Raw genomic sequence first — 25,315 nt, 5'->3', positions numbered from 1 at the left:
GTGTGTGTATATATATATATATTTCAACATACTTTACTATCACTCGCTTCTATTTTCAAGGATAGTGTTAATATCAAGTTTGTGGGCTTCGTGTCTATTGCCTCAGAATGAGTATTTTGTAAGATATTTAAGTCCTATTAAAATAAGTTCTGTCAACTGACTGAATAGAAGATATTTGCTTATGATATATCTGATAAGGGGTTAATATCCAAATTATATATATAATATCCAAAATATTCTCATACAACTCAACAACAACAGCAATAAAAACAACAACAACAAAAAAACCTAATTAAAAAAATGGGCAGAAGACCTGAATGGATATTTCTTTAAAGAGGAAGTATAGATGGCCAGTAGACATATGAAAAGATGCTCAGGGCCACTAATCATCAGAGAAATGTAAATTAAAACCACGAGATATCACCTCACACATCAGAATGGCTATCCTCAATAAATCAAAGAACAACAAGTGTTGGCGAGGATGTAGAGAAAATTGACCCCTCATTCACTGTTAGTGGGATTGCAAATTGGTACAGCCACTATGGAAAACAGTCTAGAGGTTCCTCAGAAAATTAAAAATGGATATACTTTTTGACCCAGCAATTGCACTTCTGGGTATTTACCCAAAGAAAACCAAAACAATAATTCGTAAAGATCTATGCATCCCTGTGTTCATGGCAGCACTATTTACAATAGCCAAGATATGGAGACAACCTAAATGCCTATCAACAGATGATTGGATAAAGAATTATGGTTCACATATACAGTGGAATATTACTCAGCCATAAAAAAATATCAAAACAAACAAACAAACAAAAAAAAGAAATCCTACCATTTGCAACGACATGGAGGGACCTAGAGATTATTATGCTAAGTAAAATAAGTCAGACAGGGAAAGATAAATATCATATGATTTCACTAACATGCGGAATCTAAGGAACAAAAAGAACAAACTAATCAAAAACAGACTCACAAATATAAAGGATAATCTTGTGATGACCAGAGGGGTATGAAGTTAGAGGGCTGAAAGAAAGGGGTGAAGAGTTAAGGAAGTACAAATTAGTAGTTGATAAATGGTCACAAGGATGGGGAGCATGACATAGGTAGCACGGCATAGGGAATGCAGTGAGCAGTAATGTAATGACTAGGTGTGGAGCCTGAGGAGAGAAAGAGTAATTAGAAAGATCATTTCATAAACTATATAAATGCCTAACCAATGTACTGTATACTTGAAACTAATAATAAAATAAAATTTTAAAAAATAGGTTCTGAATAAGCCCTGCCCCACCATTGCTACAGACATAACTAAAAACATCTAAATTCTGGAGATAGCTTGTGTATAAAAATCATAATTTAGATTATCACTCTATGGCATAAGACATTTGGATTGAGTTTTTTACTTTTTAATTAATATTGGAATGATGACACTCCAATTCTTGAATCTGGGACTCAGCTGATCTTCATCCATCCACAACTATAACACTTTGTAAGTGTAGCATTAATCATTGTATAAGATGAACCTCACACTTACCATTTTCATGACACTACCATATTTTCTAATGCACTCTTTGGAACATACATTTGCCTAGAAAATAATTACAACATATTGCACACTAGTTAATTCAGAGCCATGTTAAATAATAAGCAATTCTATCTATCAGTTACTTGAAAGAAATCTGCACAAAAGAAAGGTAAATGTTAAAATCATAACTATAAAAGTGATAATTTAATTTGTCTCACAAATAAAGTTTAGCTATTGAACTAGAGTATATATTTTAGATCAATTGAACCTGTGCCACTAATATTTAATAATTAGTTATGAGGTTTGTTATTTTGTGACCTGAAATACCAGTTATAAGCTATGAAAATGAGAAAATTCAAGGTCATGCAGTCAATTATTTGGATATAAAATAAATATAAATATCATTCTTTCCTCTATCAAAGGCTAAGAGAAATTTTAAAAAAACAAGGCATCCATTTCTCTGCCCTGAGGCAGGTCCATGAATACCTGTTCTGATTCTGAATATGATACCACTGACCCATTACAAGTGAGTCATTACAGTATTTTTGCATTAGCAGTGAAGATTTTTTCCCTATTTAACCCTTTTTACCAAACATTGATTTACTAGATTGAACCAAAATTCTTCAAATGCACTGAAATCAACTGACCCTCTTAGGAGTGAGCAAACATAAAATCAAACCTCAAATAACATTAGAACGGTGACCTGATAGCATATCTACATATATGGAATCTAAGTTATAGGCTTCACTTATTTGGTAGAGAAAACAATATTCTCAATGGGACAGTGAAGCATGCTCCATACTGAAAGATTCAGAGTCCATAATACCCATTGTCTTTCCCAATATAGAAGGCAGACAGAGATGAAAATGACAGGGATTGTGGAGGTTGGAACAGACTTGCTAATGCTTCGCTCTTGATTAATACTCAGTTCCTGGCATAAGCTAAGACAACTCAAATCACCTTGTGGAGGAAGGCAGTTTATCATAATGCAGAGAGCCAACCACAATACACTATCGATAGGCAGATGGATATAAAGATGACCAGAAGTGGCCACACTAAGCATCTCAGTTCCTTTTCCAATAAGCTAGCCAAAAATATTACTCCCTGCCCCTAGGAAACAGTAATAGAAAGGGTATAGTAGCTGGAATTATTTTCTCCATACATATCAGTCTTGAGGAGTAAAAATGAAATTTCTTTCCCTTACCTTTGGAAATAAAAGGACTGAAGAATAATTTTTCTTGCTTCAACACTGAAAAGAAAATATAATCATATGTCCATAGATTCTGAATTGAATATTTGGTTAGTTTTTACTTATTTCACTTTATTACCTATTTCAGTAGGGCTTCAAAACTCCATCTCAGAAAGGTGACACACCTTATTATACCTGTATAGGAATCCCAAAAAACTATCTCATAATGTAATTTGTAAGAAGTCTGCCCTTAGTTGATATGGGCTCATTTTAAAATTCACGTGGATAAAAGGAATAATTTTATTTGCAGAATAATTGTTGTAAAATCACAATAGGAGACATACCTACAAAATTAAAGAATTTGTAATTGTAATATTTTACTGACCTGAAAAATAATCCCCCTAATTCAAAATAAACTTTTCTATATACTTGATTATAAAATTTTCTTATGAATTATAGTTATTTTAAATTATACCATATACATCAAAAACATTTAACAGTAAGAATTTGAAGTATTAAATTCTTATAATATTTTATACATTTTCTTGACAAGTAGTTTAAAATTTATACATTTTTCTAAAAAATAATTTAAATCTATTTCAAATTGAGCTCTTATTATTTTTAAAAATGAGCCTAAATAACTTGATTTTACTGCTGATTCTATGAGCAAGAGGGGTGAAAAGAAAAAAAAAAAGCTTGACTATCTGTTTGTTCTTTTCCAATCATAAATTCGAATCTCATATTTTGCATTGTGTCATCCAATTGACTAGATATTTCTCCAAAGACTATCCAAGACAGAGAAATTCTCTATTTGTGGGATATATATATATATATATATATATATATATATATATATATATATATTATATTCTATATACTATTATATTCTATATACTATTATATTCTATATATATAATCTATATACTATATATATAAAGTATCATTATATAAAGTATATAATCTATATACTATATATATATATAAAGTATCATTGGAATGGCTTTTTTGCCTTGTTTTTTTACCTGTGTTCACTGGTAAGCACAACTGTAACTTTATCATACCCTTTGCCTGAGAACCAAGACCTCTTACCATACTGAGCCTAAATTTTCATGGGTGTGAAATACAGATTCTTCAGGTGAATCACTAAGAGTGACTTGGTACCTACACCAATCTATTCTACCCATTGAGAACACAGCATCACATTTGGCTATTATTTCAAAGTATATGTCTAAGCTAGGTCTTCCTCTATATCTTTAAAAGATCATTTCAATGTTTTATGAGGTCCATAGCTTCTACATGACATGGATATGGTCATGTACCCATTGTCAGAACCTCATTGCAAAGTGGATCACTTGATTTTAAGCAAGTAAAAGACCAAGGCTATTGCTAAAGTTTATCCCCAGCAGAAGGATCTTCCTTGACACTATCTTTAAATGCTGCATCTGCTGTCCCATAGCAGTAGTCCATTTTTGTCTCATACCAACCTATCAAGCTAACCGGGCCCAGTTATCTTCCACCTATATCCTCTGATCATAGATATCTATCACAAGATATGAGCATGCACAAAACATAGGACCCCTAAAAAATTTGTCGCGGTAGCAGGTCTCTAAATCTTAATATGTTACACCTCACTCTCTGGAGCATATGTATTTTAATACAACATCCAAAATATTTTCCACTTCCTGCCTCTAGTACTGTTAATATGATGTTATCAATTTATAGTGAATAAACATGATGTTCTGTGGAATGTCTAATTTAGTACTTTCCAATGGAAACATAATGGAAATACATAATTTAAAATTTGTTACGAGTCATATTTAAAAGGCAGAAACAAGGGAAATGAATTTTTAGAATATATATTATTTTATCCAATATTCATATCTCTTATTTCAAAATATAATCACTATAAAAATATTAAGTAAATATTTTACATTATTCTTTCTTACTGAGATTTCAAACTCAAGTGTATATTTTATATAAACAGCACATTTCAATTTACTCTAGCCACATTACAAGTACTCACTAGCAATGGGTGAACTTCGCTTTTAGCCAAGATAGAGAAACAGGGATCAGAATTACCCTCCTGTCAATCAAAAAAAAAACTGGCAAAATATGTGAGATTATGATTTTCAAGACACTGAACATTAGGAAACAAGTGACAGGGATTCCTTAGAGACAGGAAACAAATAAGATTAGCCCTACGATTGTCCCAGCTTACTGCCTGGAGAAAGTTTCCAGGATGTTGCTGAAGAAGAGGGAACCCGACAGGAGTTTGGCAGACTTCCTGATTTGAGGAGGGGGCCTGAGAGTCCAAGGACACCAAGGCAGTTACAGTTATCAAGAAAGTACCAGAAAGGAGAACACCGCACAAAGAGAGTACCCTAGGGATCGTTGAAGGATCAGCACATGTGTAAAAATGCTAAGTAAATTGGGCAAATAATCACATGAAAGGATTAGAAGTAACACACACTACCCCAAATCCAGGAATAGTACTCTTTCCCAGCAGGAAAGTTGGATAACCTCAAGATTTAATGGTTACTGGGGAGAATACACAGAAGTGTCCTGCTTCAGTAGTGGGTAATAATTAGATCTAGAATAGGCACTGTTGTGGTCCCTCCTAAGAAGTCTAAAAAGCAAGACCCAAAGGGATCAAACTATTTCCAAGTGACTTAGCTGCATCCCAAAATAAAATGAGAATATTTATCAGATTATGAAAATATCCAGCAAACAAATTGATAAAATTCACATCTGGTCTCCAATCGAAAACTACATGGTTTCCAAATAAGTAAGAAAATATCTCCCACTGTGAGAAGAAAAATTAATCAACCAACACCAACCCAGAATAGACACTGATATTAAATTAGCAGACAAGAACATAAGAACAGTTATATTCTCTATACATATTCTATATTCTATATTCTATATATTCTATATTCTATATATTCTATATTCTATAAGTTCAAAAATGTAAATTGAGAGGGACTTCCAATTTCAGATCCAACGAGCAAAAAGCTTGGAAGTCGTCACTCCTGTCCTTGAAACAAAAAAATCAAAATGAGACAAGTTGATAATCAATGACTTGTCTTGCACACATCAAAGAACTAAAGTCACAAGACAAACCACAAACCGGCATCCTGAAATCTGGATAGACAAGTTCAACCAGAGACACAACCCCTGAGATATACTTATGTGGAGAAGATGCTACTGGAGCTAAAAACTTGTAGGTACACTTAAATGACAATTCTGATGAATTGCCGGAAGTTGAACAAGAACTAATACGATACTCAGAAACTCACTAGGGATAATCCTGGGAAGCCTTGCATTTTTGTGGGCTTTCTCTCTAGGGAATTCATCAAGATTCATTATAAAGACTAAGAAAAGATCTCCAAAAATACAAAGAAGAGAAAAGAGTAAAAAAGCAAGAGAAAAAAAAGAAAGAATTAAAAAAAAGGGAAAAATAAAAGAAAGATCTCCTTGTGGCTCTGAAAGGGACTGGGTAACAGTAACCACAGTTCACTTGGGAAAGGATAGTACTTTCAATAAATAATACTGAATCAATGGATAGATTAATGAAAAAATAATAATTTTTTTAATTAAGGTTATTGGGGTAACATTGGTTAACACAATTATATAATTTTCAGATGTACATTATAATTTGACATCTGTATATTCTATTGTGTGTTTGCCACACAAAGTCCAGTTTCCTTCAGCTACCATATATTTGATCTCCTTTACCCACTTCGCCCTCCTTCAACCCCCCCATATTTGACCCCCTTTACTGCATCTACCTCTCCCCTTCTCCCTCATCCCCTACCCTCTGGTAACCACTAGTCCATTGTCCATGCCCATGAGTCTCTGTTTGTCCTGTTCATTTGTTGCTTTTCGCTTTAGATCCTACATATAAGTGATATCATGTGATTTTCAACTTTTTCTGTCTAGCTTATTTCACTTAGCATGATTATCTTGAGGTCTATCCATGTTGTCACAAATGGCAGTATTTCATCTCCTCTTATGGCTGAGTAATATTCCACTGTATATATATATACCACAGCTTCTTTAGCCAATCATCTATTATAGGACACTTCTGTTGCTTCCATGTCCTGACCACCGTAAATAATGCTGCTATGAACATCGGTGTGCAAATATCTTTTCAGATATGGGTTTTCAAGTCTTCGAGTAAATACCCAGTAGAGAGATAGCTGGATTATATGGTAGATCAATTCTTAGTTTTTTGAGGAACCTCCATACTGTTTTCCATAGTGGTTACACCAATTTACAGTCCCAACAGGAATGTATGAGAGTTCCTATTTCTCCATATCCTCCCCAGCATTTATTATTAACTGTCCTGCTGATTATAGCTATTCTAACAGGTGTGAGATGGTATCTCATTGCGGTTTTGATTTGCAATTCCCTAATATCTAGCAATGTTGAGCATCTTTTCATATATTTGTTGGCCATTTGTATGTCCTCTAGGGAGAACTGTCTGTTCGGGTTCCCTGCCCATTTTTTGATTAGATCATTTGTTTTTTGTTGTTGTTATTGAGTTGTATGAGTTCTTTGTATATTTTGGATATTAGGCCCTTATCAGAGGCATTGCTTGCAAATATATTTTCCCATTTGTATGGTTATCTCTCTATTTTGTGGATGATTTCTTTTGCTGAGCAGAAGCTTTTGAGTTTGATGTAGTCCCATTCATTTATTTTAGCTTTTACTTCCCTTGAGGTCAAATTCATAAAATCCTCTTTAAGTTCAAAGTCCTTAAGTTTAGTTCCTATGTTTACTTCTATGCACTTTACTGTTTCAGATCTCATATTCAGGTCCTTAATCCATTTTGAGTTCATTTTGGTGTGTGGTGATAGACAAAAGTCTCGTTTCACTCTTTTGCAGGTGTCTTTCCAGTTTTCCCAGAACCACTTATTGAAGAGGCTTTCTTTCTCCACTGTATGTTTTCGGCTTTTTTGTCAAAAATTATTTTCCCATATAAATATGGGTTTACTTCTGGACTCTCGATTCTGCTCCACTGGTCCGTGTGTCTGTTTTCCTGCCAATACCATGCCATTTTGATTACTGTCATTTTGTAGTATAATTTGAAGTCGGGCAGAGTGATGCCTCCAGCCCCGTTCTTTTTTCTCTGGATGGCTTTGTCAATTCAGGGTCTTTTGTGCTTCCATACAAATTTGATGATTTTTTGTTCTATTTCTTTAAAAAATGCCAATGGGATTTTGATGGGGATTGCATTAAATCTGTATAGTGCTTTAAGTAATATGGTCATTTTAATAATATTGATTCTTCCAATCCAAGAACACAGAATATTTTTCCATTTCTTTGTGTCTTCTTCAATTTCTTTTAATAGGGTCTTGTAGTTTTCATTATATAGATCCTTCACATGTTTTGTTAAATTTATTCCTAGGTATTTTATTCTTTTTGTTGCAATTGCTAAAGAAATTACTTTTTCCACTTCTTTTTCTGATGCTTCGTTATTAGAATATAGGAATGCTATGGATTTTTTAACATTAATTTTGTATGCAGAAACTTTGCTGTATTTGCTTATTGTTTCTAGCAGTGCTCTTGTGGAGTCTTTAGGGTTCTCTATATAGAGAATCATATCATCCGCAAATAGTGATAGTTTAACTTCTTTGTTTCTTATTTGGATGTCTTTTATATCTTTCTCTTGTCTGATTGCACTTGCTAGGACCTCCAATTTTATATTGAATAACAGAGGCGAGAGTGGAGAGCCTTGCCTTGTTCCTGATCTTAGAGGGAAGGTTTTTACTTTTTCACTATTAAGTATAATTTTCCCTGTGCCTCTGGGATGAAGCCCACTTGATCGTGGCATATAATCTTTTTAATATGTTGCTATATTCGGTTCGCTAGTATCTTATTTAGGATTTTTGCATGTGTGTTCATGAGAGATATTAGTCTGTGGTTTTCTTTTTTTGTGTGTTATCTTAACCAAGTTTTATTATCAGAGTAATATTGGCCTCATAAAATGAGTTGGGAAGTATTGTCTCCTCTTCGAATTTTTGGAAGAGTTTGAGGAGATGAGGTATTAAATCTTCTTTGAATGTTTGGTAGAATTCACTGGTGAAGCCATCTTGTCCTGGACTTTTACCTTTTGGTAGGTTTTTGATGATTGTTTCAATTTCCATACTGCTGATGAGTCTATTTAGAATTTCCAGTTCTTCTTGATTCAGCCTAGGAAGGTTGTATTTTTCTAAGTATTAGTCCATTTCTTCTAGGTTATTAAATTCGGTGTTAAATACTTTTTCGTAGTATTATTGTATGATCCTTTGTATTTCTGCAATGTCAGTTGTAATTTCCCCTCTTTCATCCCTGATTTTGTTGATTTGTGTCCTTTCTCTTTTTTCTTTAATGAGTCTGGCCAGAAGTCTGTCCATTTTATTAACCTTCTCAAAGAACTAGGTCTTTGTTGCATTTATTTTTTCTATCATTTTGTTTCGTTTTCAATTTCATTTATTTCTACTCGAACTTTTCTTATTTCTTTCCTTCTGCTGATTTTATTTGTTCTCCTTTTTCCAATTTTTTAAGATGAAGCATTTATTTCTTTTATTATTTCTTTCCTTCTGCTGATTTTATTTGTTCTCCTTTTTCTAATTTTTTAAGATGAAGCGTTAGGTTGTTTATTTGGGCTCATTCTTATTTTTGAAGATAGGACTGTAATGATATGAACTCTCCTCTTATGACCACTTTTGCCATGTCCTAAAAGTTTTGATATGTTGTACTATCATTCTCATTCATTTCTATGTATCTCTTGATCTCTCTTTTTATTTCTTCTCTGACCCAGTTATTCTTCAGTAGCATGTTGATTAATCTCCACATATTTGTGGTTCTTCCTGATTTCTTTTTGCAGTTGATCTCTAATTTCAAAGCAAACAAATAATAAATCTTAACTCCTTTGTCACATCATGCACAAAAGTTAATTCACAATGGACCACAGAAAGGTAGTATAATAAATATTGTTGATATCAGCTTTACATTGGGTAATGCAAGCATTTCTTTACTAAGATACAAAAAAAAAAAACCACTAAAAATAGAGGAAAAATAATAAATTGAACTTAAAAACTTTAATAAGAAAGTGAAAAGATATGCACCAGGCTGGAAGAAAATATTCAGTACACATATCAAATCAATACTCACATTCAGAATATATAAAGCATTTCTACAAAGCAATTAGAAAAAATAACTCAATGGAAAGGTGAGAAAAATACTTGAATAGGCACTTCATAAACAGCATATCCAAATAAACAATAAAAATAAAGAAAAAAGTTCAAAAGTATTACTCATCATGGAAATGATTATTAAGACTATAATGAGATATCATTGTGTGTGTGTGTATGCAACTCTGTTACTTACCTTTGGGGATTACTTAAATTAAAACCAAGAATAAAAATAAAAATATAACTGCATTAATGTTTTACATATCATGAACAAATGCTGCTTTTTTAAATTATTTTTTCAATTACAATTGACATTCAATATTATTTTATATTAGTTTCAGGTGTACAACATAGTGGTTAGACACTTATATAATTTATGAAGTGATCCTCCCAACAAGTCTAGTAACCACCTGGCACCATAAGCAGTTGTTACTATATTATTGACTATATTCCCTATGATGTATTCTACATCTGCATGACTATTTTGTAATTACCAATTTGTACTTCTAACCCCTTCATCTTTTTCACCCAGCCTCCAATCTCCTCCCATCTGGCAACCATCAGTTTGTTCTCTGTAACTGTGAGTCTGTCTCTGTTTTGTTTGTTCGTTTATTTTGTTCTTTAGATTCCACATATAAGTGAAATCATATGGTATTTGTCTTTCTCTGAATTTCACTTAGTATAGTACTCTCTGGGTCAATCCATGTCCTCATAAATGATAAGATTTCATTTTTTATGGCCCAGTAATATTCCATTGTATATATGTATTATATTTTCCTTATACAAATTTTTTTTAATTTAATGAAAGAGAAAGATATATTTAGCTTAAAACTAAGCAGTCTAGTAGCTAGCATAAATTTTTATTTGATAGTGAAAATTAGAAAATATTAAATATCTTAGATAACTTAAAATAAGGATTGATTAATTTTGTATTAAAATTTTATCCCATTATTAATAATAAAATATTTTTAGCTATCTTATAATGCATACAGATTCTAAAAGAAATTACACAAAATTTTGGCTATGTGTTTTATTCAATGTGCTATAAAAATTCTGGTATGTTCAAAAAGAGTCAGCATTGCTAATATACAACAATTTTAGGAATTAATACTGAGAACTTACAAGTATTAGTTATATTCAAATACATGGAAATGGACATTTTTAGCTTTCACTGCTTCTTATCATTCTTTTGCTTCAAAGCTAGGCATTTTTTGACATTTCTATCAATGTATGGAAGAAGAAACAGACACATCCTATATGTTTCAAAACTGTTTTTAAAGCCAGGCTTCACACTTAACAGTAATATATATGACAGGGAAAGATAGATTTTAAAATGTATTTCCTTAGTTTGTTGTTTTTTAGATTTTAAAAGCCTGAGCAATATCCATTAGCAGGTCTTGGGGTAGATTAGATATATGCTTATCTTCCGTAAAATGGGAGAAAAATTATTTTGAACACGGTTGCTTTTCAGATGATTTTAAGATTGACTTTAGGAACAAATACATATGGAAGTTCAAGGTGTGAAAGTTGGAAAATCTATGCATATAGTCAATCAAAACAGATTGAAATTACAAAATTTTATAAATTTGTGTCTTGGAAATTCTGTAAATGTAAGATGGAATGATGGGAGTATTTCACCTGTAAGTTGATTTTGATTGTGGAAAATCAGAGGTTAAGATAAAGAAGAAAACATTTTCCATTTGTAAATTTAAAAAATGATTTCTACTAATACGTGCAAATTCATGTACAAACTATCAAAATAATAAGTATCTAAATGGTGCTGCTATACATAGTAAGTGAGATCAATGTTTTCTCAACTTTGTAAAGGTATGTACTAAAGATAACTGAAAATGCAATTTAAATAAAATTATTCTAGATTTTTTTTAAAAGTGTATTTTAATTATAAAAAGAGTCTTTAATTTTTTTCATTGTTGAAGTTAGGTTTAGCATCAATATCTACAGGGTTAAAAAATGATATTTTTAGCTAGTTTAAGATCCATATTTTAAGATGGTCATTTTTGAGAAGATTCAATTTAATATATTTTCACTAACATTTCCTTTCAAAAAGGATTTATTTTGAATTAGAAAATGAAATATACCCGGCTTTTCTTCCCCTGGTTGATTCTCTAAATGACAATTTTGCTTAGTTGAAAGCTATTGTCCAGAAACATAAAGTAATATCAATTTGCCTTCAGGAACACATTCTCAACTTCTTGACCCCAGATGAGTCACTAAAACTTTATACATCTTATGATCCATCTTGTGATAGTGAGGAATAAATTGTTTTTATTTGTATGTGTTTTCCCCCCAACAAAATCTATTGGATTGTCAGAGGAAAGCCTGTGTTCCTACAACTTTATCACTCAAAAATACTAAAGTGAAAAAATACTTCTTCCTGGATTCAATAAAGAGAGCTTTTCTTCCCTTTTTTAAAATAATAGTCTCTAGGATATAAGATGTTCTCTCAGCCATAATCCAAGCTAAACATCAGGAAATTGTTTAGGATTTCACTTCTTCCTTCTGAGGGTTCAGTAAAGGCCACGAGGAATTAAAAAAAAAAAAAATTAGACAGAATATTTAACTGATCATCTAAAAAAGAAGACATCTCTCCAAAACATTATTATTTCATAGAACTGTGAATGCTTATGCATTCCAGCACTTACAGTCACATTCCTTTCGATCTAAATTAGACAGACATGTTTTGGAGCTATGCCACCCATTTCAGGATTTAAATCTACATCTTCCTACTTCGTTCTGCTTCCAGCCCCCATCCTACATTCTACCTCTGAAAACTCTTCATTCTGACAACTCCCTCTATATAGCACTTATTTATTCATTCATTACTGGAGTATGTATTGTGTCCTAAGCCATTCTTGAGTGTGTACTGAGCAGATCAGTGATTGCAACAAAGATCTCTCCCCTTTTGGAGATTGTATTTTGTCATAAAGAGATATAGATAGATAAATAAGAGAGTGAAAAATTAAATTATATAGTATATTAGAAATATGGAAATAAAACAAAGGATAAGGAAGATTGGGAATATGGATTGTGACTTTAAATACAGTGGTCAGGGTAGGCCAGATGAAAAAAAGACAGTTAAATAAATCTTAAATGGAGTAAGGTAATCATCACTACAGATATTTGGAGGAAGAACATGCCAAGCAGAGTAAGTCAGTACAAAAGCCTAAGTTAGGAATAAAGCTAACATGCTCTAGAAGGATAAAGAAGGTCCTTAACCCCGAGAGAGTAAATAAGAGAATAAAGAAGAATAGCAGATAAGGCTAGAGAGGTGAGTCCAGTTATGTAAGGCCTTAGAGGCAATGGTAAGGAATGTAGCTTTCTTCTGCGACAATGGGAACCAATAATAATTACATGATTCATCTTAAGTTTTCAAGTTACTATCTTGCAAGTAAGACGCAGAAGCAACGATTACTAACAAGAGGTTATTGCAGTAATCTAAGGAAGAACTACTGGTGGCCCAGGCAAAGTGGTAGAATTATTTTGGTAGAAGTGGTAAGAAAAGGTCATAAAATGAAGATTTTTGAAGTAAAATCCAACAGAGTTTTCTGACCAAATGTCTGTGAGATGACTAAGATGGAGAAGAGGAAAGGAAGACTCCAAAGTTTTAGACATGATAAATCACTGATTCTGTTCCTTAATCGTCATTACAAGTGCGTGGAAAGAAAGAGAAAAACAGAGATAGAGACACAGAGAAGGAGACAAAATGAAAAAAAGAAAAGAAGAGAAAATTAGATGAAAAATTAAACGGAATTTTACACTTTTATGTCGATGGTATAAGTGCAAAGGAAAGAACAGAATTTAAATACTAGTTCTTCCATTTATTATGCAAATAATTTAACTTCCTGACCTTCAGTTTATGTGTCTCTAAAAGTGCTTATCGTCTATTTATTAAGATGATATTGAGAGAATTTAATAAGATAACATAAAATGCCTACAATACTTTCTTTTTCTTTTTTAACCATTAAGTATTACTAAAAAAATTTAAAAAATTGAAGTTGCTTAAAGAACAAAAATGGAAAAGTGTGAAACTAGATACTCCATATCAGTAAACCAGCTCAGGAATTCTCAAACACAATTTTTCAGATGTCATTAAATTTCCATCTACTATATTAGGTTTACAGTTTTTATATTTTCTCTCCCCATAAAAAGTTACCCAAAATTCATCTAAAATGATTATTTCCTGAGAGCAACGCAATATAAAGCAATTTCACACTAATATGTTCTTATGGAGAACTGAGCCTCAGTTATGGTTTTTTCTAAGTGGAAAACAAGGGATATATATAGTGCAAAATAGGAAAGAAAAAATGGACACAATACTAAATTTAGTTCATGAATTGACAGCCTTACAAGATGAACCCAAATCTACATTATAAAATATGACTAGAGCATTACTAGATATCCAAATGGAATAACCATCTTTCCTCATTGTGTATTTCAGAGATTTTTTAAAAAGTCTATTCTTTAAATCTTTTCAGCAAGCTTAAAGTAAATTCAATACAAGTTTATTTTCCCCAGAACAATTTTATGTCATAGTTTAGACCAGATAGTAAATGGATATCTAAGTCACAACCACAGCAAAATATAATAACATCATTTGGTTTATTTCTAAGTTATAAATCAAAATATATAAAAGGCCCTGACATTTAAAATACTAGGAAGCTGCAATTAAATGATTGCCAATACTTCTTAGTACAGCCCACATAATTTCATCTACCAGATAACAATTCAAATTACTTTATACTGAATGAAAGTTTGGAAATTAGTGAAAGAGGGATTAATGGGGGGTTGGGGTGAGTGGGGGATCAGATATTAAAGAAAGTTCTCCACAATAAGAAAAGTTGATGCCAGATGTATACTTATTTCTACACAAAGGAATGAACAACAGAATGATGAAAATATTCATAATTTTTTAAACTTCATTTTTAAATTTCTTTAGTAGATAATTGGCTGTAGCCAACAAACAAACAAACAAACAAACAAAAAAAGTAGACCAAAAAAAGAAAACCTCCTCACAATGTATTGTGGAATTTATAACTTATGTGGAAATAAAGCTATGACAGTAATAACTCTAAGACAAGATAAATATATTGGACTATATTGTTATAAATTTCTTATATTTTATGTGAAGTGGTATAGTGCTATTCAAAAGTACAGTGTGGAAAGTTAAAGATTCATATTGTAAATCCAAATACAGCCACTAAAAAATATTTTTAAAAAGGAAAGATACCACTAATTCTACAAATAAAATGAAATACTTAAAAAGTACTCAATCCAAATTAAGGAAAGAAAAGAGAAAAAAGTGGACCAAAGACCAGATGGGACAAATGCAAAACAACTGGCAAGATTATAGACTTAAACATAACAATATTAATAATCATATTAAATGTAAATGGTCTGCATTCTAATTAAAAGGCATAAATTTTCAGATTGGATTAAAAAAAAATCAATACCCACTATATCTTGTCTATATAATTTTAAAAATAGAGACAAAGGATAAAAATAAAAGAATGGAAAAAGGCATACCACGCAAACCTTAAAGAAAGATGGAGTGGCTATATTAATGTCAGAAAAAAGTACACCAGAATAAGAATAACATCGTGAATAAAGAGAGGTATTTTTATAATGATACAGGGTAATATCATCAAGAAGATACAAAAATTTTAAACTTACATGCCACTAACAAGAGCTTCAAAATATATGAAGCAATAACTGAAAAAAAATTAAAGGGAAGCAGCCAAATCAAAAGTTGATGTCAATGCTCCCCTCTCAGTCTTTGATAATACAAGTAGACATAAAATCAATAGTGATATACAAGACTTAGGCAAAACTGTCAATCAGCTTGACCTAATTGACACTGATAAAACACTCTAGCAAACCACAGCAGAATACACATTCTTTTCAAGCTTACATGGAATAGTCATGGAGATAGAACATTTGTTGGACTTTAAAATGTCTTAATAAATTTAAAATGAATTAAATCTTCCAACAATTGAATTAAAGTAAAAATTACTAACAAATAAAGGAAATCCTCAAATATTTGAAAATTGAATGGCTAATTTTTAATAATGCCATTTAGTTTAAGAAATCACAGAAGAAAATAAGATGTATTGAACTGAAAAATAATAAAAACATAAGAGAGTGATATTTGCAGTATACAAGTATGACAGTATCCATAAGCTTCAATGATTAATTCTACCACACATTAAAAAAAGGAAAAATGTGAAAATGTCTCAGAAAACATTGGAGAAGGAAAAAAGCTTAACAGTTCATTTTGTGAGGCCAGTATTATCTTGAAATCAAAAACACAAAGATATAAGAAAGCAGACAAGTGTTTTTCTAGAAATGGAAAGAAACTTTGTATTTTCTAGAATAGAATAGAAAAAAGTGGATACTAGAATATAGAGAAACTTTTTCAACCTGATAAAAGATAACTATGAAAAAATTAATGGTGAAAACCTGAATGTTTTCCTCTTAAGATCAGGAAAAAATAAAGGATATTCATCTTAATACTTCTATTACACACGTCGCAATAGAAGTTCTAGAGAGTGCACTAAGGCAATAAAAAGAAGTCAAAAGCAATGAAGATGTAAATAAAGATGTAAAATTTCTTCACTCATGGTTCACAACATTATGTATATAAAAATATCTTGAGTAATCTACAAAAAATTTACCACAACCAGTAAGTGATTTTTACAAGGTTACAGAATATAAGAGCAGAACTCAAAAGTTAAATGTATTTCAGCAGACTAACAACAAAAAGGTAGAAAATAAAATAAAATATATACTTTAAAAAAGAATCAAAGAACTTAAAATATATTAGAAAACTTGATAATACTAAGATATCAATTCACTCTTAATTGATATGTGGATTCAGTGTAATCCCAAATTCCTAGCAGGTTTTTCTGAGGATTTGACAAACTGATTTAAAAATTTATGGAAATATAATATAAATATAAATAACTTAGGAAGAGAGTAAAATGGAATATAAGGAAAAATAGAAAACATTTACATTTCCATAATGAACAATGGAAATAACTTAGGTATAATAAAGAGAGTATGTTATTGGTATATGAGTACAGTTAGGGAGATCAATGGAACCAAACAGAAAGTCCAAAAATTGAATTTCACATATATATAAATTGATTTTCAACAAAGATTCCAAGGTATATTAATGGAGAAAGAACAGTCTCAAAAAACTATGCTAGAAAAATTAAATACCTATTTGGGGAAAAGAGAAACAATGACCTTACTACACACTATACATAAAAATTAAATTGACATGGGTCACAGCCCCAAACAACATAGAGGAAAAGCTCGGGTTACAAAAAGCGCAACCATTAAAATAGGGAAAAATCACACCATCAAAATAAAAACCTTGTGGTCTTGGAAGCCATCACTGAAATGAAAAAGAAAAAGAAAAACAGTCTTCAGTCTGGAAGATAATTCCCATTATTCTTGGTGAACATATTTAGCGAATAGCTTGTATCCAGAATATATTTAAAAATTCTTACAACTCATCAATATGAGAAACAACACAATATAATTTGGCAAAATTTGAATGTACATATCACAAGAGTAGATATATAAATGACCAGAAATGTCAAATGATATAAAAAGATGCTCATTATCAGTAAATCAGGGAAATGCATGTTAAATTCAACTTACATGAGATCCACTTGAACAGTTAGAACTGAAAAGATTTTTCCCAAGTTTGGTGATAGATGCAGAGCAGTGGTAGCTTTCATGCCTTGTTGCTGGAAATGCAAAACAGTACAACTACTTTGAAAAACAGTTTGACTGTCTCTCAACATGTTAAGCATATACTTCTTATATCACCCAGCCATTCCACTCTTTGGGATTTCAGGAATATAAATAAAGAACACATATTCACAAAAATATTTGTGCACAAATGTTCATAGTAGTTTTACTCATTATAGCCCAAACTACAAAACAACCTAATAGCCATCAACAGCTGAATAGAGGAAGTAATTGTGTAATACTCTCCACGAAATATTATTCAGCAATAAAAATGAGCAAACTCATGACACACACAAATGAATCTCAAAATACTATACTGACAGAGAAGCCAGACCCAAAAGAATACATACTGTACTATTTTATTTATATAAAATTCAAGAATAGGCAAAACAAGAGAAAAAGTTTCCTTAGGCTTAGATATTCCGGAAAACTTCAGAAATCAATTAATAGTTGCCTGGATTGGGTTTGGAGAAAAGTTTCCTGTAAATGGACATGAAAATCTTTTGGGGGGTAATGGAAATTTTCAATATCTTGACGATAGTGAGAGTTACAAGAATGTATACTTAAAATAGGTACAAGGAAAATAATAAAAATCAATACCAAACAATCTATGCTCAAATCAATCTCTGTGATTGATCACCTTAGCCCACCCTGAATTATTTTCCCTATATGGTTGATGAAATAATATAGTTCCTGACATAGAGTAGATAGTCAAAAAATATTAGTTGCATTCTATTCAGTAATATTAAAGTATACAGATAGAAATATGTATTTTTACAGCTGGAAATACATTCTATTTTTGGTCCATATTTAAAAATTATCTATTAGGCACCATGTAAAAAACTCTCTTTGAGCATACTGGACTTTCTTCAACCCTTAAAATTACTAAAAGTTTAATTTTTCCAGTTTAATTTTTAAAAATCCACAATGTGTGCCAGTGTCCCATGCCTTTCCACTGCAACGGCAGAAAGGGAAAGCAAGTGAGTGGTTCATTATGGAAGGTTAACAAAACTGAGGGCACCACGGTTTTTTGTTAAAGATTCAGAATAGGTACATCTTAAGAAATAGAAAAATGCAGAGCTAAAAATGTACGTTTAAAAGTCTTCTCAAATAGACAGGCAAAAATAAATTGCATTTACAATAGAAAAAAATATGCTGTCTCATTTCACAGTTGGTAGTATTCTACTAAAATATGAAAATGCTTGTTTTAGCAAATGTGTGCTTCCTCATGTTACAGAATTTACGCAGATCATTAAGGTCATCTTATGTCATAGTGAATTTTCGATGCATTATTTACTAAAGTAAGCTAGTATAAGATATATCTATACAATGTCAAATTATCTAAATGATAAGTGAAAGGATTTAAATTTCTGTCAGGATGAAGAATTTAGACCTTCAGTTTGGCCTACACAGCCCAAAATCGATGTTCTTAGGTACTGATATTAGACGAGAGAAAAATTTTTGATGTAGAATTAAGTAGGTGGACCAAGAATAATTTAAATGATGCTTCATTATCTTTTTTCTCAATACTTTAACAGTTTTATTGAGGTATAATTAATATAAAAATAACTGCACATTTAATGTACATAGTTTGAAGAGTACGGACATATGCATACACCTCTAATACCATCACTGACAATTCAGGTAATAAGCATATCCATCACCTCCAAAAGTTTCCTGTTATCTTTTTGTGTTTTTTTAGAGGGGAGGGGGTATTTTCTTTTAGTAAGAACATGAGATCTGCTCTCCTAAAATTTTAAGTGTACAATACTGCATTATTAACTATAGGCAGTATATTGTACAGCAGATTTCTAGAATTTATTCATCTTGCATAACTGAAACTTTATATCCATTGAGCACAACTCCCCATTTCCTCTTCCCCTGGCCCCTGGCAAACATCATTCTTTACTCTGCTTCTTTGAGTTTGACTATTTTAGAAATCTCCTATAAATAGAATCACACAATATCTGTTTGTCTATGACTGGCTTATTTAGTATACCTCCAAGTACAACCATACCATTGCTAAGATTTCTCTCTTTTAGAAGACTGAATAATATTCCATTAGATGCATATACCACTTTTTTCTTTTTATCTATTTATCTGTCGATGGACATTTGAATTGTTTTCACATCTTGGCTACTGTGAATAATGCTGCAGTGAAGATGGGAGGGCAGATATCTCTTTGAGATTCTCATTTCAACTCTTTTGGACATATACCCAGGAGAGGGATAGCTGGATCACATGGTAATTTTATTTTTAATTTTTACTGGAACCTCCATACAATTTTCCATCACTGCTATGCAATTTTACAGTGTAGAAGGATTTCTATTCCTTCACACCCTCAGCAACACTAGTTATCTCTTCTCTTTTTAATAAAAGCCATCCTGACAATTGTGCGGTGACATCTCATTGTGTTTTTGATTTTCATTTCCCTGGTCATTAGTGATGTTAAGCACCTTCTCTTATATCTGGTGGCTATTTGTCTGTCTTTAGAGAAATGACTATTCCAGTCCACTACCTGTTTTTTAATGTTTGTTGTTTTTTTTTTTTTTTACTATTGAGTCATAGGAGTTTTTAAAATATATTTTGTATATTAACTCCTTATAAGATAAATGGTTTGCAAATATTTTCTTCTATTTCATAGGTTGCCTTTTGATTATGTTGATTATTTCTTTTGTTGTTCAGAAGAGTTCTAGTTTGATGTAGTTTCTCTTCTCTACTTTTGCTTTTTCTGCTGTGCTTTTGATGTCATATCCCAAAAATCATTGTCAAGACCAATGTAAAAGTTGTTTCTTTATAGTTCCTTCCAGAAGTTTTACATTTTAAGATCTTGCATTTAAATTTTTAATCCATTTCAAGGTGATTTTTATATCGTCGAGACAAGGGTCCAATTTCATTGTTCTGCATGTGGATACCTAGTTTTCCCAACACCATTTATTGAAGAGACTATCCTTCTCCATTGTGGGTTGTTGGTGTCCTTGTCAAAGATCAGTGACCATAAGTGCATAAATTTATTTATAGGCTCTCCATTCTGTCTCATTGTTTTATATTCTGTCTTTATGACAGTACTATACTGTTTTAACTACTATAGCTTTGTGATATATTTCAAGATCAAGAAAGGTGATGCCTTCAGCTTTGTTCTTCTTTCTCAAGATCATTTAAGGTAGTCTGGGTCTTTTGAGTCTCCACATGAATTTTAGGGTTGTTTTGCTATTTCAGTTTTAAAAATGCCATTGGAATTTGATGGGTATAGCATTGAATCTACAGGTCATTTGGGGTAGTATGAACATTTTAATAATTAGTAAGACATCCAATGCATGAACATGAGCTGTCTTTTCACTTATTTGTGTTTGTTTTTAAATTCCTTTTATCAACGCTTTGTAGTTTTTAATATTCAAGTCTTTCACCTCCTTGGTTAAATTTATTCTTATTTTATTCTTTTTGACACTATTGTGAGATTGTTTTCTTAATTTTCTTTTTGGATAGTTCATTGTTTGTGTATAGAAACACCACTGATTTTTGTATATTGATTTTATATCCTGCAACTTTACTAAATTCAATGATTAGTTTTAACAGTTTTTCAGTGGAGTCTTTAAGATTTTCTATATACATACAATCATGTCATGTGCAAGCAGACGATTTTACTACTTCTTTTCTAATTTAGAAGTCTTTTATTTCTTTTCCTTCTCTAGTTACTCTAAATAGGACTTTCAACACTATATTGAATAGAAGTGATGAGAGTGGGCATCCTTGTCTTATTCCCAGTCTTAGAGAAAAACTTTGTTTTTCACAATTTAATATGATGTTAGCTGTGCTTTTATCTTAATTTAAAGTAAGTTCTACAATTACAAAATTATTTTCATATGCAGAACTCTATGTTGTGCAAAATTAAAATTCATAAAACACTGTCCCTATCAATAAGGAACTCATATTCTGGTGAAGGAGAAGCTGATGGATGAATTTATTAGTTAAAGAGACATTGTGACATGAAAAATTTGGAGGTTTTGTTTGTTTGTTTTCCCTATTCATTGCATGTTTTTAACATGAGGAATAATTTAGAAGAACATGAATGGATTTTTTATATCTGGTACAGTATTGCTCCTTTGTTTGAAGAGCTCTCCTATCTTCCATAGCCTTCCTTACCATTTAGACAAAACAAAATCTTCTTAAAGTTTCTCATGTTAATCTCCTCTTCTGATGTATATCTTCTAAACTATGAGTTTAACATAATTTTGTATAATATTTGAGAGAGATTATAAAAGAGAATTGACCTCTCACGCTATGATAGTAAAAGATGAAGTTTCTCTCATTAACATCACAGAACAATTACACACTAGATTACAAGGTGATTTTATAGCAAGTGTTGTCTTTTTCGCATGAATATACTGCAATCCCCTTATACAAGAAACTGTCTTCTGTTTATTTGCACCATGGTGACTAGTGACTGTTAAGGACATTGTAGGTGTTTAATAAGTATTTCTTGACTTGCATGTGGATTAATATGTTATGGACTTTATGTTTGTGTCCCCTCAAATTTTACATGTTGAAATCCATCCCCCAATGTGATGGTATTTGAAGGTGGAGACTTTAGGAGATAATCAGGTCATGAGGATGGCAGCATCTTGAATAAAATTAGTGTCCTTATAAGAAGATGCCGTATTGCTAGCTTTCTCTTTTTCCCATGTGAGGATACAAAAGAAGTCAGCATTCCGCAAACCAGAGAGGGCTCGTACCACAAGCTGACCGTGCTGGCACCCTGATCTCAGATTTCAGCCCCCAGAACTGTGAGAAATAAATTTCTGTTATTTATAAGCCAGCCAGTCAATGGTACTTTGTTATAGCAGCCCAAAATTTCAAAGACAATGTACCTAGAATTATCCTCAGGGACAATCTTTCTTCCTTAGCCCCTATTTTAGGTGTTGCCTCTTCACAGACCTTACTTTAATCTCCAGTTATTTTTTAGAAATATGATGCCTTAAGATAAATATATTGATTTAAAAACTAGCCACTTTTTTATCTAAAAATAGCATTTCTGATATCTAGCTTTAATCATGTGAGCATTAAGCTTTAGCTAGGTCTGTCAAGTGGTACAGGAATAATAGATACTATCTTGGCATGAACATCAATAAACCTATATTCTAGCTTCGGTTACTTAAATCTCACTTTCCTCTTTTATAAAAATGATGGTAAGATCATTGTCTGAACCAATCCACAGGACAAAGTGAGAATTCACAATAATATTTTCTTGTGGCTTAGGTGTTCTGGGAAAGATACCATGTGCACAGTACTTTGTATGCATTAATGTCATCTCTGATTTTTAGCACATAATAGTAAATCATCACTTATGTCTTATTGTAAAATATATGATGATAGACAAGATAGCATAGGAATTTTTATAATATAAAAAAAAAGCAACTCGAAAACTTTCTGTAGACTTCTAAAATTCCATTAGGCATTCCAATTCCATTCATGAGAAGTCTTAAAAAGAAAAAATAGCCTATTTCTTTTTGGCTGCAAAGTTTAACTACATAAAATAAACCTAAGGAAGTAAAACAAAGTAGAAGTTAGTCTAGGCCACTGGTTACTCAATGTTTCTGCATGTAGTAATGACCTGAGGATCTTTAAAAATACTGATGCTTGGCTCTCACATCCAGATATTCTGATTTAAATTGCACGCAGTAAAACGTGGATATTTGAATTTTTTTAAAAGCTCCTGTGGTGATTCTAACATGCAGCTAAATTTGAGAACTTTATCCTAAACAATTGCCCAATCTTGTTTCAGTCTTCTTTCTCAACTGCTCCTTAGCTGTTGAAATTCTTCAGATTTAGTTTTGCTCTGCCTAATCAAGGTTTTAACTTTATAAATATTTCATTACTTAAAATTTGCAATTCACATACTTTATGCATAAGCTTTCTAAATGTGATATGTGAAAAATTTAACATTTGGTTCTAATTGTCCTTATAGTGTCCACTAATTCTGGGTGAACATTATTATTTTCCCTGATCAAACTACCATTTTCAGTTTTTAATAAATTCAGAAGAAAATTTACTCATTTTCACCTTTATCCAAAATCATTCTGTTCAATGAAATGTCCCTATTGTATGTACAATGTCAAAGAGATATCACTTCCCCTACCCCAGGTGCATCACCTGGTTTTGTTTTTACCAAGCTATGCAGTACAAGGCATCAAAAGCAACTCTGAATGTTCTATTTCCTCGGGCCATCAAAGTTATTCCAATGTATTAATCAGTTGTAAGTCACCTGTTGGAAAAATCTCACCTCTGTGCCTTTGCTCAAGCTGCACATTTTTCTTGGAAAAATCTTTCTTATTCCTATCATCTGGATTTTGAACTATTGCTCAAAGGTTTATGTTCCAGGGCTCAGCTTGAATATTACATCCACCATGAGGTCTGTTCTGAGCTCACTTTTCTGAGGGAGAATTGATCACTTTATCCCTTGGGAACTCACTGGGCAGCTGATATTTCTATCATAGACCTTAAAACTTACTTACATTATCAGTTTACCCAGTGGCTCTTGTTAAGTGCCTATAAATCACTCAAAGGTAGGAAACATATCTGACTTACTTTATGTCCCAAGTCCTCATCATTGTACTTGACACTGTAAATACAAAATAGGTATCCATTTACTCAATGAATTAAATTGCTTTTTAATGATAGGAGTAAGCATTTGGTATTAGATATGAGTGTGAAGTCCAATTCTGCTTCTACTAGTATATTTTTTAACAAATTAAATAATTTTTCTAAGCCTAAATGACCTTATTTATAAAATGTGACTCATAAGAGTAGCCTTTAGGAGATGCTATGAAGATGCTATAAGATGATATTATATGCATAAAGTATCTCATAGCACATTCTCTCACAAGCCTTATCTCTGGTAAACTAGTACTAGTGAAATTTAGCATCAATGTCATGTCTACTCTCCAAAGCCTTTCTCCAGATTATAACTTTACCAGCACCACCTTCCATACTTTAACCAAACTTCACCTTTCCTAAATATTTTCACTAACAATTAATAACTTTCTTCCTTATTTTGTGATGTTATTAAATGATGTTGAGTTCTGGTTTCTAAATATTAGAAGCTAGCATTTACTCTTATCAAAGTACACATAATGCAAGTAAAACTGAGTACATATCTTTATCACAGAACTTATCACATTTCATTACAATTTTTTCTCTGCTTATATGTTTTTCTAACTAAACTCCAAGTTCCTTGCCTTATTTATTAGTGTGTGTATATATATATATATATATATGAGATCTTATATATATATATACAATTTTATATATCCATATATGTCTATATCTCTATATTTATATATATAAGTATATATAAATAATATATTTTTATATATATAAAAATTATATATAAATATAATTGAGCACTTACTACACACTGAGCCCTATGATTTTATATATATTATATATATTTACCTTACTACTACTACTGGGCCTATATTTTATATATATATATATAAATATATATGAGATTTTATATATTTATATATATATATAAATATATATATATTATATATTTTATATATGAGATTTTATATATTTATATATATATATATATATAAATATATAAGATATAGGGCTCAGTGTGTAGTAAGTGCTCAATTATATTTC

The 25,315-nt window shown here is 31.5% G+C and overlaps 1 long non-coding RNA gene across 2 annotated transcripts in view; it reads right to left on the bottom strand.

Moving 5' to 3' along the window:
- Positions 1-1,531: 1,531 nt before the first annotated feature.
- The window catches only part of LOC120615115 (uncharacterized), a 42,913-nt gene continuing 19,129 nt past the window's right edge, over positions 1,532-25,315 (bottom strand). Inside the window, exons 2-4 of one of the 2 annotated variants that reach the window (XR_005656199.1) lie at positions 17,576-17,664; positions 2,727-2,771; positions 1,532-1,585 (exon numbers count right to left, since the gene is read on the bottom strand). This is a non-coding gene — a long non-coding RNA (uncharacterized LOC120615115). Of the gene's footprint in view, positions 1,586-2,726; positions 2,772-17,575; positions 17,866-25,315 lie in introns of those variants that run through there. The other variant, XR_005656198.1, reaches the window with a different exon arrangement.

Source organism: Pteropus medius, unplaced genomic scaffold, assembly GCF_902729225.1.
Source record: "Pteropus medius unplaced genomic scaffold, Ma_sr-lr_union100, whole genome shotgun sequence".
NCBI lineage: Eukaryota > Metazoa > Chordata > Mammalia > Chiroptera > Pteropodidae > Pteropus > Pteropus medius.
This window is presented reverse-complemented; position numbering and strand designations above follow the sequence as displayed.